Consider the following 14,857-nt stretch of genomic DNA (forward strand, 5'->3'; position numbering starts at 1 on the left):
TACATTTGCAATATCTGACATGTATATGTCAAATTCTTTACGCTTGTATACTCTTGCAGCACTTTGGAAAAAGTTTTATGACCTCACTTTTCACCTTTCTTCGCTTTAGGTTCTGCTCCAAATGATAGATGCAAATCCCATGATGGCTTTCAGGATATACCTTTACAATGCCATTTGCAATAGCTTGATGTCTGTCTGATAAAAAAATCAAATTCTCACGGCTCCCAATTGCATTGCGAAGCTGACTAAAGTACCACTCATAGGAATTATTGTTTTCAGATTCTGCTATTCCAAAGGCTAATGGAAAAATTTGGTTATTTGCATCTTTTGAAACTGAAATCATTAAAACACCACGATATTTTGACTTCAAAAAAGTCGCATCAACAGCAATCACTGGTCTACAATGATTCCAACCAGCTATCGATGATCCATATGCGTAAAACATATAAAGAAACCTGAAAATACAATATAAAACAAGGTTAAAATACCCGAAGTTTAGGACAGTCAGTCCTTAACTTACATTTACAAGTTATAAAGTTAAGGACATGTTGTCCTTAACTTTTATTTCAAAGTTCAAAACTTAAGGACTGGAAGTCCTTAACTTTTAATTACAAGTTCAAAACTTAAGGATAGGCAGTCCTCAACTTCTGGTTATAACTCAAAAGTTAACAAGGCTAAAGACAGCATGTCCTAAATTGTTTACCTGTTGTTGTCGTCTATCTTTATGTTAGTATAAGTTCCCGGGTTTTTACTTGTCATCATATACAAGTATGAACACAATAATTCATAATTTTCTTCGGGACTTCCTCTTATTAAAGCGGAAGCATGTTGAATAGCACGCCACGCCTTGTGATATCCAATGTCTAGTCCATGCAATTTTTGCATCTCTGCCATGACAAAAGCTGGTGTAACTTCAAATCTTGGGTCCCGAAGATTATCGATAATGTAACCACTAATCAACTTTGAAGTAGCATGCCTTTGATCTGCTTTCCTAGTGTTAACAGAGCAGTCATGCTTTTTCTCAAGCTTTACTATCTTGAATAATGTTGAGTCTTTAATTCTGAAAGCACGCACACACCAACGACACCTATCATCATTGCATGTCAACGAATATCTTGTTGAGCTTGATCTAACAACTTTGAATTAAAAATGTCTTTTGATTGCTACATTAGAAAAACAATTAATTATGCTCTTCTTCTTGTCAAATACTGATCCGACTTTTATTTGATCCAAAGAAGCATTTTCTCTTAATATCGTAGTTGGGGATTCTTTTTGTTTCAAATTTGATCTTCGTTTAGTTATTTGAGTGCAGGTTTTGTCAGCAACTACTTCGATTACCGGTGCACTCTCTAAGACTTGAATACCCAAAGCTTGTTCGTTGTCAATCTCTATAATGCTTTGTCCTTCTACTTGAATAGAATCAAATGTTTGATGCACCTCTTCATTTAATGGTTGAGCTTCAACCATATCTACTTCAACTATCTGTTGGCATCGCTCTTGATTGTCATGTTGAGTTTTTGTGTTGGCATGTTCATTGCTTGTTGATGCAAAAACTCTTTCCGAAATATCAACTATGAAACGACAGCTCTTGAAGAGTGAATGAGTTTTTAGCAACTCTATACATGTGTGAAGATCTAAATCTTTGGATACAAGCATTCCTTTGCTTGTTCCAAGGTTGATATCAAACCATATCACTATTTCAAACTTTTCTCTATCCAATTCAATAAGCTCAAAAATCTGTTTAACGAAATCTTCAAACTGAATTGACTCAGGTGCTAGGAAAAGCTTTGTTTGATGATCAAGATATTTATAGTCTTCAGTCCATCTACCATTAAAAGCAACTATTATGCATATTGTTTCCATCCTACAAGTCAAGAGAATGGGAAACAAAGGACATACGTTATAAAGCAATCCTTGTAGAATTAAGAACAGGTGTACTGTAAGTGCAAGACCAAGTTAAGAACTGTCACTCCTTTAACATTTAAACATGTAATTAAAGTTAAGAACTGCCAGTCCTTAACATTTAAACATGGAATTAAATGTTAAGGACTGTCAGTCCTTAAGTTTTAAACATGGAATTAAAAGTTAAGGACTGTCAGTCCTTAAGTTTTAAACATGGAATGAAAAGTTAAGGGCTGTCAGTCCTTAACTTTTGAACAAGAAATTAAAAGCTAAGGACTACAAGTCCTTAACATTTAAACATGGAATTAAAAGTTAAGGATTGCCAGTCCTTAACTTTTAAAGATGGAATTAAAAGTTAAGGACTGTCAGTCCTTAACTTTTGAACCAGAAATTAAAAGCTAAGGACTATCTGTCCTTTAACATTTAAACATGGAATTAAAAGTTAAGGACTGTCAGTCCTTAACATTTAAACATGGAATTAAAACTTAAGGATTTCTAGTCCTTAACTTTTGAACCAGAAATTAAAAGCTAAGGACTGTCTGTCCTTTAATATTTAAACATGGAATTAAAAGTTAAAGACTGTCAGTCCTTAACATTTAAACATGGAATTAAAACTTAAGGATTGCTAGTCCTTAACTTTTGAACCAGAAATTAAAAGCTAACGACTGTCTGTCCTTTAACAATTAAACATGGAATTAAAATTAAAAGTTAAGGACTGCCAGTCCTTAAGTTTTAAACATGGAATTAAAAGTTAAGGACTACTAGTCCTTAACTTTTGAACCAGAAATTAAAAGCTAAGGAATGCGTGTCCTTAAGTTTTAAACATGGAATTAAAAGTTAAGGACTACTAGTCCTTAACTTTTGAACCAGAAATTAAAAGCTAAGGATTGTCTGTCCTTTAACATTTAAACATGGAATTAAAATTAAAAGTTAAGGATTGTCAGTCCTTAAGTTTTAAACATGGAATTAAAAGTTAAGGACTACCAGCCCTTAACTTTTGAACCAGAAATTAAAAGCTAAGGACTGCCTGTCCTTTAACATTTAAACATGGAATTAAAAGTTAAGGACTGCTAGTCCTTAACATTTAAACATGTATTTAAGAGTTAAGGACTGTCAGTCCTTAACATTTGAACCAGAAATTAAACGCATACAATTTGAAACTCAAGCTACAGGTCTTTGTATACAGAAGAACAACAACAAAGTGAAGGACATTTTGTCCTTAAGTTTTTTTATTCAATTTGCAAAATGAGGCCAGTAGAATCAAAGTTAAGGACATAGTGTTCTTATTTTTTTGAATTCAATTTCCAAAATGAAGACACTATGTCCGGAATACAGAATTATCATAGGAGGCGGTGTCTATAAATTTATCAATCCAGAAATTCAAAAAAAAATCAAATTCTTATCTAATATATAATCAAATCAATACAGATCTAAAAAAGTATAACTATAGCGAAATAAAAATTGATAGAAACACATGAAATTACAACTTACTGTTTATCTATGTTGTTTTTTTGGATTAGATTGCTGAATTTTTGAAATCGGGAAGAGAAATGGTGGTTCGTCCTCAGTTGATCGTCGCTGCTGCTGTTGCTCGCTTCTTCTCTTTGTGTAACTGTTGCTTGTGTTGATAGCGTAGGTATAAGTTATACCAGAAGGGTATTTTCGTCTAGTCAGGTATAAGTTTTTTAAAAGGAGTGGCTAAAGTCTAAATACATTGAAAACAGTGGCTTTAAAATAAAAGCCACAGCTTTTAGTGGCTATTTGTGCCGTTCGCCCGAATAATGTAGAGATAAAAATGGATCCACATTTAGAGCCCGTTTGGACATAAGAATTTTTTTACTTTTTTTTTTGAAAAACTTTTACTTTTTTTCGAAATCAATATTTGGTCATAACTAATGAGGATTGAGGTTCTCTTCGTGCTTAGCTAGCGAAAATGACAGCAAATTGTTGGAGGCTGGAGCAAACTCCTTATTAAGTGACAATCGCATATTGTATTTTCAAGCACAGTGAGTACGATACCGTTAGAAAATAGAAGGAAAACTATCGTGATATTAAAAGAAAAGGTTAAAACTAAAATTCAAAAAAAAAAAAAAAAACATATCCACTAAATTAAGTACCTTCTAAGTTATTCAAACAGAAAATAAAAGAAACAACAACAGCAACAAACCCAGCAGTTTCTCACAAGTTGGGTCTGCGGAAGGTAAGATGTACGTAGCCTTACCCCTATCCCTGGAAGAGCAGAAAAGGTTGTTTCCAATAGACCCCCGGCTAGAGAACGGAAGCAGAAAATAAAAGGAAAAAAAAACTGTATTTCATTAATATTTCTGTTTGGCTAAACTGAGAAATGCAGACTTGCAGCAGCAAAGCAGTGGCTGAGCTCGTGCATTAACAAAATGGATGCTTCTTTTTTTCTTTTTTGGTAGAAAGGATATATATATGTATAAAAAACAGTCATTACATTAGTAGAGTGGTGACCATTCACGTTAGGGTCACTAAGTACACTTAAGTTAAAAAAACTAGACAGATTACTACAAGTAGAGATAGTTATTAGTAGTGCCCATTCCTTCCTGGTCAGCCTGCATTTCCTTATCAACATAGTGCAGCGGAGATGAGAAGATAGGCTGATGGTTGGATAGAACTCCCTTAGATGCTTGTTGAGCCAAAATGTTTGCCACTTTATTGCCCTCACGGAAGCAGAGGTGGATCACTAGATTCCCCAGTTTCTTCAACAGGAACCTGCATTCGGAGATTATAAAATCATATGTATGCTCCAGAAGCTGAGTTACATCTGTAGAGTCTGTTTCGATTATTAGTGATGAAAGGTGATGCTCCACTGCCAGTTACAGTCCCTGTTTGAGTGCCAGCAATTCCATATGAGTAGCATTGTAAGCATAAACAGCCATTGCAGCACCTACGATCCAATTACCTTCCGAGTTTCTAACAACTCCTATAAGCCCACCAAGAAGTTGAGAGGTTTTAAATGATCCGTCAATTTTAAGCTTAAGAGTTACTAAGGGAGGGGGGAACCAAATAATGAGGATGGACAACTGGTTGTTGGAGTTTTGGCGGGTGGATTTGAGTTATTTAAATTCCAACGAGCGGTTGAATACAAGTGAAGAAGGCAAGGTGTTGGTTAAGTTATTGAAGATATTGTTATTACGGTTTAACCAGAGGTGCCATAATGAGAAGGGGAAGAAGTTGATCCAATCAAGTAGCACCGTTCCGAGAGGAGATTAAAGATCACGAAGAATTATTAGCCAGGAATCTGATGGATAACAGGTATGAACAGCGGAAGCAAATAGCCAGGATCACTTGCATGTAATATAGACAACACATAATCACAGATTTTAATCGAACATAAAATCGATACTTATCTCTTGAAGCGTGACCGCGATCGCGAGAAGCCTCCAAGCAAGAACGAAACCGTCCACGAGATCATCCTCCAGTTCCACAGTCTTCTGCTGTGTGACCCGAATAATGCCTGGAAGTAGCGAAATTCGTGTGGGCGAATTTTTCCTAGGAAAAGCATGTAGTAAAAACCTTGCCTCCTTATGGAATAAGACTTCTTTATATAGCCACAGGTTTTAGGGTTTAAAACCCTTTTCCTAAACCTGTTGGGTCTTCCTTTTCCACCAAGAAATAGAATTCCATTTAATTCCTAATTATTCGGGCACAGCAGGGACCGCAGTATTTAATTAATGAGGCTTCCTATTATGGACTTAATTCGAAATATCCGAATTAATACTACCATAATAAATTACGAATTATTCCACTAGAAAATCGTAATGCACTCTTCAGTTCAATTTCGAAATTCTTCCATTAAATCTTATTTAACTCCCCATGTTAAGATTCAGATACTAATCAAATAAATTAAATTACTAACAATTTAATTCATTGATTATTTCCTTTAGACTTTCGCTTAACTTATTTCATGTGACGGATACAAAATCCACCTGCAGGGTTTACACATGAAAACTTATAAGCTTTTATAAAGGTGTATCATCAATCTCTAGACCGAGACATGGATTCCATTAACTAACTATTACTTTGCCAATGTATATTATTATTGTCCAATTTACCATGCTTATTGACCCACGAAAGAATCTCGCCTTTTAATAAATCAAAACAATAATAATATGCACAGCTAATAATAATTATATCAAGATTAAGAGTATAAGTACATTTAATGGCTAGAGAGTTTATTTTATTAAGTCAGTATAAAATACTTATCTTTACTTGGTCCGTTCAATACAATACAAAATGTACTAGCACAAGAAGTTGGAACTAAACCATTCCCATAATCAAGATAAATTATCTTTAATCTTGTGCTACAATCATTCATGATGGTTTGTCCAATTCCATCATTAGATTGTGAACATGATCTTTATACTTATAAGAACCGATGATTTAATCTTCCGTGTATCAGCTAAACTCTATACACTAAATCATCTACTATATAAGTAAAGGACACAGACGAATATATGATCTATTTAAAACTTTATTAAAACTGAATAAGCAATTGTTCCATAATAATATTATATCCAAACCAAAATTCATGGTTAATAGTATATATCCCAACAGAATCTTGATGATTGAGGAATATGGAATTGTCAATTCCCACCTGTTCCGAGAATTGTTGCGCGATAGGGCATTGGATGAAGATATGATAAGTAGATTCCTTGGCGTTATTGCAAATGGGGCATGTGAGAGGGACGTTAATGCAGGTGATGAAGATATTTTCTAGTAGGGAGACAATCATGTTAGCATTGGCAAATAAAGAATCGGATTTTACTCAAGGTAGCAAGTTTCCAAAACCATTGGAAATTGGCAGTAGGCAGTGGTTGTGGATTAATAATGTTATAAGATCTGGAGTTGAAAATGCCATTTGGGCTGGGAAGCCATATGGGAATATCAGGTTGGCTTTGATTAGTGGATATAGAGAGTTTAGAGATTTTTTGACTAATTTCCTCTGGGAGGTGAAGAGACAATTTTTGGCAATCTCAGTTTTCAACATACCAAAGGTCTGCCACTTTTTGTTGTTCAGTAGATTCCGTAAAGGGACGTTGTATGATGGAACGAAGGGGAGGTGTATTTGGAATCCAGGAGGAATGATGCAGGCTAATGTGTTTGCCATTACTCAGACAGCCCAAGCCTTGCGCGCAAACTTTCCAACCATGGACAATATTCTGCCAGATAAATGAACAGTTGGAAAAGTTTTCCCTACTACCGAGACAGTAACCCATAATGAACAAGGGTGGGTAAATAGCCTCCAAATGAGGCTAGCCAGAAGGCAGTGTTCTTATGGATGGATTTGTGGAGACCTAGACCTCCATGGTCTTTAGGTAGAGTAATCTTATCCCAGCTTAGGCAGTGAACCATTTTGCGAGTAGTATTTGAACCCCAAATGAAGTCACGTTGGATTTTGTCTATGGTCTTATAGACATTTTTGGGGAAATATATGTATGCATTGCATGGCATGGATAGGAATAGCATTGAGGGTAGTTTCTGCAAGAGTGGCTCTTCCTGCTAGTGAGAGGAAGTTGGTCCAACTGGCGAGTTTGTTCCTCATATTATCAATTATGTGTTGAAAATCAGCTGGCTTGGGCTTATGGTTTAGGATTGAAAAACCTAGGTATTTACCAAAAGAGTCCGTAGGGGTGATATTAAAAAGTTGGGATGGAGGATTTAATCAAAGAAGGGCAGTTTTTGGAGAATACAAGTCTAGACTTAGAAGGGGAGTCTTGGCGTAACTGGTAAAGTTGCTGCCATGTGACCAGGAGGTTACGGGTTCAAGCTGTGGAAACAGCCTGTTGCAGAAATGCAGGGTAAGGCTGCATACAATAGACCCTTGTAGTCCGGCCCTTCCTCGGATCCCGCGCATAGTGAGAGCTTAGTGCACTAGGCTACCCTTTTACAAGTCTAGACTTAAAGGTGTTAATTTTGTCCCGAAAGGGAACAAAAATCATTGAGACCGTGATTAGTCGTGTCAGCTGATTTCATATTAGCATGAGCCATTAGCGTGAGGTTGTCGGCAAAAAATAAAATGAGACAGTTGAGGACTTTTCTTATTAGGGAGATTGGATCCCAAGCCATAAGATATACTTGATGGTCTATGCAGACTGAGAGCAGCTCCCTACATAAGATAGATATGGGGACATAGGATCTCCTTGACGAATGTCCTTAGTGGGTTTGAAGAATTTTATGGGGGAACCATTAACAAGGATAGCAATGCTGTTGCTGGATACACAACTCATTATGAGTTTAGTGATTTTGGGGGGAATTTTGAAATGAGTAAGAGCTCTACGTATAAAAGGCCATTCAAGCCTATCGAATGCCTTTTCCAAATCAATTTTGAGGATTAACTTGCCCTTAGCGCCATTGGTAGAGTTGAAGTGGTAGATAACTTCTTGGATAATAATGGTGTACGCTGCCCTTGTAGGAAGCTGGATTGACAGAGGCTGATCAATTTATGAAGAAAGGGCTTGATACAATTCACCATGACCCCAGTGATCACTTTGTCAATAATGTTGCAAAGACCTATCGGGAGGAAGTTATTTAGATTATTAGCATTGTAGAATTTAGGCACCAAACAGAGGAAAGTGTCGTTGACGGAATCGGTGATGGATAGAGAATCAAAGTATTTGTGGCAGTATCCAAGGATAGATTTTCCAACCACATTCTAGTGTCATTGGTAGAAGAATGGATGAAAACCATCGGGCCATGGAGCTTTGAAAGGTTTGAATGAAAAGAGTGTCTTAATAACCTCGTAATCACAAAGGAGACAATCAAGGCATGAGAGGTCAATGTTAGTGAAGGCAGTGGGAGGGGTGTTCAAATTCAGTCGAGGGGAGGAGTAATGATCAATGGTGAAAATACTTTGGAAATAGTGCAGGGTATGGCTAAGGAGTTTTTCATGATTGGTGATCCAATTGCCATGATCATCCTTAAAGAACGATATACGGTTGTTCCTACGCGTATTGATAACAGAAACGTGGAAGAATTTGGTGTTGGCATCTCCATCATTAATCCAATTAATACGAGAGCGCAACTTCCAATAATCTTCCACCATCTTGAGGATGTTGTTATAATCTCATTAATGAGATTATTTTCTAATTCTCTAAGGAATTGGCTGTAGGGGTAGTGGGAGGAGTTATTGATGCCTCTTAACCTAGAAAGAATTCTGTTTTTGTTGCCAAAAAGGTTGCAAAGTTAAGCCTATTCCATACCCCAATTTTTTGGTGAAAACAAGCATTGGCTTCCGCCAAATTTTTATTACACCAACTACCATGCAGGAGATTTGCGACTCGGGGTGTGTACACCAAAAACTTTCTAGACGGAAGGATCTTTTGGAGATGCGCCTATGTGAGGGTGTAACAGTGAATAGCAGGGGATTATGACCGGAATATGTTTTTGGAAGATGCACAACAATAGAGTCAGGATAATTTTCTAACCAAGCCTCATTAGCAAAGCAATGATCGAGTCGTTCTAGAATAAGTCCATTCCTACGATGTGTATGGTTAGACCAGGTATACCGATTTCCCTTAAATCCTAAGTCTAATAAGTGGCAGTGGTTAATGCAAGATCAAAACCTATTAGATCTATTCCGAACAAAATGGATTCAATGCTTCAAAAACGTGTGATATTACCACAAGAACAATCTACCCAAAGGCATAGGATGGGGCTTTCTGTTTTATTCTTGCTTGTGTAAAGGTTATTACTTGATAGGTAGCCCTAATGGTGAGGGGCTTTGACTCTACATATACTCATCACGTTTGACAGATAGTCAGATACATAATCCACTTCTATAGAAGGAAAACAATATATTGCAGCATTAAATAAATGTAACAAAGCATTTAAACAAAATCTACAAAAATTAATGTGCATTTCTGGTTTGTGCGACAGTGCCAATTTATCAAATGAAGAGATAACACATGCTATCAACCTCAGTAGTTTTCCGAAGGTGCTACCTATAATTATTTCTCGGAACTCGATCATCAGAGACTTTAATAACTCCCACCTAAAGAGTCTTACTCTTATTCTTACACTTAAAACATATTTTTCTAGGTAGAATGGAAAATTGAAAGCACTCAAAAGATGGGTTTAGTTAGACAAAACAAAACACCCTCGCCCAAAATAAAAGATAAATCTAATTAAAATTGTGATTCTTAAATTATATGAGAGAAGGTAAGTCCTGACTGAGCAATAAAGAATGAAATAGCTTTGAGGCATAGAGAATACCTTTTTCTAGCACTACCATTGAAGCATAATAGTTGTTGCACCATAGATGCTAAGTATTAAATGATAGCTTGGGAACTAAACATAATAACCATCACAGCTGCTTGCTTATAAATGAAGAAGGCTCTTCTTTGCAAATTCAGGAAGTTCCGTTATGTAGCTCTAGAGGTGACGATCTTGAACATAGCGTAAACCACAGTACTTGCATACTGCATGCTCTTCCAGATCAAGGCATATAAACTCAATTGAATGCCTAAGAGCAGGATTAGTATCTGTATCAGAAGAAAAGAGAATATGGATTTGTAACAGAATTATCTTTAAGCAACTGATAAACATTTTTTTTAAAACCAACACTGTTACCTCCTTCACAGGCTGTATCCTGCCCTGAGCTTTGGTACGTGGAACTTTATTAATCAATTCCATTGGAGATTTCTTGCTAGTAGTGATTGTTGGAGTTCTTTTAACAAGATATGCTACCCGACCACAGAAGAAGTTGAGTTTAGGACCTTAAAGGATAATCGACTAATTTAGGCAGTAAGGTATACTGGAAACTAAGAACGATAATCCGCTATAGGGCTCATTCGTCAAAGCAAATAAGTATTGTGTCAACTCATATCTAGAGAAAAGAAGAATGGATACGGATATAGCAAAGACTAATGGAAGTCAAAGATAGAATAGAAGTTAATTGCAAAACTGATAAAGAAAACATTTCTGTCAGGGAAAATGGGTACCTTAACGGATGAGTTGCGCCACATTCATTTCTGCCTGATCCAGGCGCGGCCCACTCGGTCCATTCAGCCCAATAGCCCATTCACCTACTTAGGGTTGAAGATATTTATTTTTTTTGTATGTGATTTTACCAATTTACTCCTGGCTTGTATATAAATATATTGTGTTATCTGTGAATTATGGTGATGGATTCTCAGTTTCTTTACCCTAATACGCCGCCCCACTCTCCATTTCCCTCTTCTAACTTTCTAAATCTTCTTTGGCCTCTTCATGTGATTTCTGATTTTCTGTGTTGAATCTGAATAGATCTAATATCTCTTATCAACTATGAACCAAGATAGAGAGTACTGTGCTTTCCGGAATCCTAGTTCTACATGGAACTTCTCAACCAACCTTGCTTGAAATCAAATATAGGAAGCATAGAGATCTATCCTTCACCAATAACAGAATCTAGTACAAGAATCTTCCTTATTCGCTATCACAATCTCAATCTCATCTATCTTCTTTTCCCAAAGAGTTTTATCTTTTCTCTTCTCTCTGGCCCACGTAATTGATACTCCATTAAATAGAAACTTTTGAAGGCGAGTTGAAGAATTAGAACAAGATGCAAGTTTTCCTGAAGGGAATTACCTCACTTCCAATTGCTCCATTCATATGATACATGGATGGAATCTGGATAGAGATTGGGCTATAAGTCCAGTTCCATGGAAAGTGAGGTAGTGATACGGAGGAACAAGGAGCATGCATATTTGGTATGACAGGAGATGCTGTACTTTCTAGAATTGCTGCTGGAATCCAGCAGGAAAATAATTCCTGGCAATAATGGCAGGTGGTATGTAGTTGATTCATATGCTAAAACTGTTGTTGAACTTCCATCAGAGAAAAAATTCTTTTCCTACTGGATTCTAGCAACAATTCTAGCAAACACAGAGGCTTTAGGCATTCCAAACATGCATGCTCTTGTTCCTCTATATCACTGCCATATTCCCCATGAAACTGAACTTACAGCTCAATCTCCATCTAGGTCCCATCTATGCATCCTGTGAATGGAGAAATTTGAAGTGAGGTAATTCCCTTCAGGATAGCCTTCAGTTTTTACAGATTAGTCTCGTTTTCGGAAGCTGAGAGAGTACATACAAGAAGAACATGGTAAACTCTAATTTCGCAGTTCAACTAGTGAATCGCACCTCAAGGTTAATGAGCTGGGTTTTCGTGTTAAGTTAGCCCCAATCCCCCCTTTCTTACATGATATCACAACTAGACTCGTCTCAATTCTGATGGCTCCCAAAGTTATGTTGTCCATACTCCAGATGTCTAGCCCTAGGCACGCAGGGGTCGTTAAGCATCTCTCATTAGTTGGGAGTATGGATTGTAGTCTCCTTATGTGGTACTGAGCAACCTCACTTAATAAGATACGTAAATAATGGAGCAAGGCATTGGACTGACTCCTCATATAATGACTAGGGAAATGTCGCCATCTTTTCTTTGATCTGTGGTTCTTTTGACCTAAACTTTCATCTCTTTCTGTGTATAGAATTATAAAGATCGCTACTTATTTCTTCACATCATCTTCATGATTCTGTTTCAAAGGGAACAGTAAAGTTGGATGGAGTAATCTCTTATGCTATAATCTCTTCTACGATGACACCAACTCTTCTTCATTGGCACTTTAACCATAAAGCAAAAATTTGATCAGTAATTAATTTCTTCTTTAGTGGAATAATACTCCAGCCATATTAATATCTGCACATGCATAACCTTACAAGCGGTCAAAGAAATTATACTGCAGATACAGCTTATCTGATTTCTAATCAATGCTTCCTTTCTAGCTTCATGCACTCTCATCTGCTGTCATTAACCTTTAGTTTCCTTTTCAACCCTTCAAATCACTAAAAGAGACTATAAAGAGATCTCCTTCAAATAAAATACTAAAATACACATAGCTAGCTGCTTGGGTAATAGCTTTTGGTTTTCACAAACTTTATTATCCTGGCCGTTTTTCCTATAACTAATTTTTTCACCTGGTATTTTCCATAACTAAATTTTAGATTAACTTTTGCATTTTACCTTATACCATATTGCATGAAAAAGCTTTTTGAGCAATCAGTCGATTTCTCTTACTTATGCAGGTGGCATACAGTCGAATGCTTTGTCAAGTTCTCTCCTACACTTATCTCCAATGATTAAAAAAAGAAAAGAAGAAAAGGCAGCCCGGTGCACTAAGCTCCCGCTATGCACAGGGTCCGGGGAAGGGCTGGACCATAAAGAACGGCAAAATAGAGTGAATCAGATCTTCACTAATACTCTCATCCTTGAATATCTACTTTTGTGGATACAAGATCCTCATTGTTTTTATAACAGCAAATGAAGCTAAGCAATGTCCCGCATGAGCAGAAAAAGTAGGATGCAGTTACGCACAGGAAGAATGTAAATTTCATTCAGATACATTCCTTAAGCATTTATTCAAGCAAAAACTTTAAGCACAAATCCCTTACTTGAGCAATAATTTTGAGTATATGTTTAAAACAAGATTTACTCATTTACAATATAAGTTTCAAATGTGATATACGCAAGGCATAATCACGATGCAATTTGCATATATATTCAACATCCGCTTGTTTCTGCAACTGATACAAAAATTACCATGAAAGTACTTACACAGCATCCTAATAATAACTTTAGAGATCAATTCTTACCCATACATACATATTTGCCCGTTGATAACTATATGAGCTTGAAACAAGATAGGTAATATCTGAGAAATTCATGAGGCCAAGTGACACATGATTTGAAACTCGGTGGATAATTGGTCCGCCTCTTTACCCTTTCTCCACTTAAATACCTGGATTTGTAAGGTTCCTATAACATGCACCTAATCCACACATCACAAGTTGTGCTCCTACCAGGGCAAGATAGGTAAAAGACTATAAAAGGAGGATAAACAAAAAAAGATAGTCCTTTTTCTTCTTTGGGAAAAATTATAATTCAGATAATAATAAAAGAAATGCTCCCCTTAGTTAAATTATTTTAAAATTAGACTTGTTTATGAGTTCCCCTCCAAGTATCTACTTTAGTTCTGCTTATGTCTCGAGTTTCAGAAGTACTTTTGACGTGAGGGAAAGTGCATATAATTCAAAAGTTGAGTAAATTGTGGAAACGGTTATTCAGTACAAAAAAACGTGAAGCAAAGCAACAATGCATGCTCTTAATCACTTTCAGCTACTTGTCTGGTTGGTCGCAATCACAATGGAGAACATTGAAACTTAGAAAGGTTAATTTTTTAATTTGGATATCTATGTATCAATAAGCTAGGGCATAACAAATATTCCGATACATGCAACTCCAAATTGACCTTTACCAAAAAAGAAGAAAGAAAAAGTGGTAAACAGGTAAGTGAAGCAAAATTTCTTCAATCATCAACTTTGTTCTGACAAATATTTTGAGGAAATTTGCTACCTGCATCCACTTGGCCACGTGGGTGGTGATGACATCACTGCTAACGACTTGTCGAATTTTGAAGATGCTCCGGTAAGGGTTTTTTAGGATATTCGTTGCGATTGACATGCCCGGTTCCTTCTGAATGCCGCCATTGTTGCATAGAGATATTCCAAAGTCCAAAGAGAAGAAATAACTACAACCAGTAGAAGCGCCCCCGTGGGTTTGGTGGGAAAAATGTTTTCATGTTGTAGAAAATGTTTTGCCTTTGATTACGCTTTTTCTAAAACCATTTCTCGGCTTTTGTCAGATGGAAAAATTTGAAGAAAAAAGATATGAACACGTGATAGATGTGAAGATTTATCATGATGATATTTTATTGGATTAAAGAGAAAATACATAAATTGTCAATCAAACTTGTTGGGAAAAATCATTTACACACCTTAACTTTACGGGTCACATATGTCCTCATATTCTTGTTTGGGGTGAATTTAATACCCCATTGATAACACTTAGTCAGTTTTGTGGTGGTGGGATGTGTAGTACGTGCGCGCCA

The 14,857-nt window shown here is 36.4% G+C and overlaps 1 long non-coding RNA gene across 1 annotated transcript; it reads right to left on the reverse strand.

The window, feature by feature from the left end:
- Positions 1 to 10,292: 10,292 nt before the first annotated feature.
- LOC104231830 (uncharacterized) lies at positions 10,293 to 14,613 on the reverse strand. Its single transcript, XR_011400617.1, has 3 exons — positions 14,323 to 14,613; positions 10,498 to 10,610; positions 10,293 to 10,409 (listed from the first exon to the last, which is right to left on the reverse strand). It is a non-coding gene; the product is annotated as an uncharacterized lncRNA (long non-coding RNA).
- Positions 14,614 to 14,857: the final 244 nt, after the last annotated feature.

This window comes from Nicotiana sylvestris, chromosome 6, assembly GCF_000393655.2.
Source record: "Nicotiana sylvestris chromosome 6, ASM39365v2, whole genome shotgun sequence".
In the NCBI taxonomy this organism is placed as follows: Eukaryota; Viridiplantae; Streptophyta; class Magnoliopsida; order Solanales; family Solanaceae; genus Nicotiana; species Nicotiana sylvestris.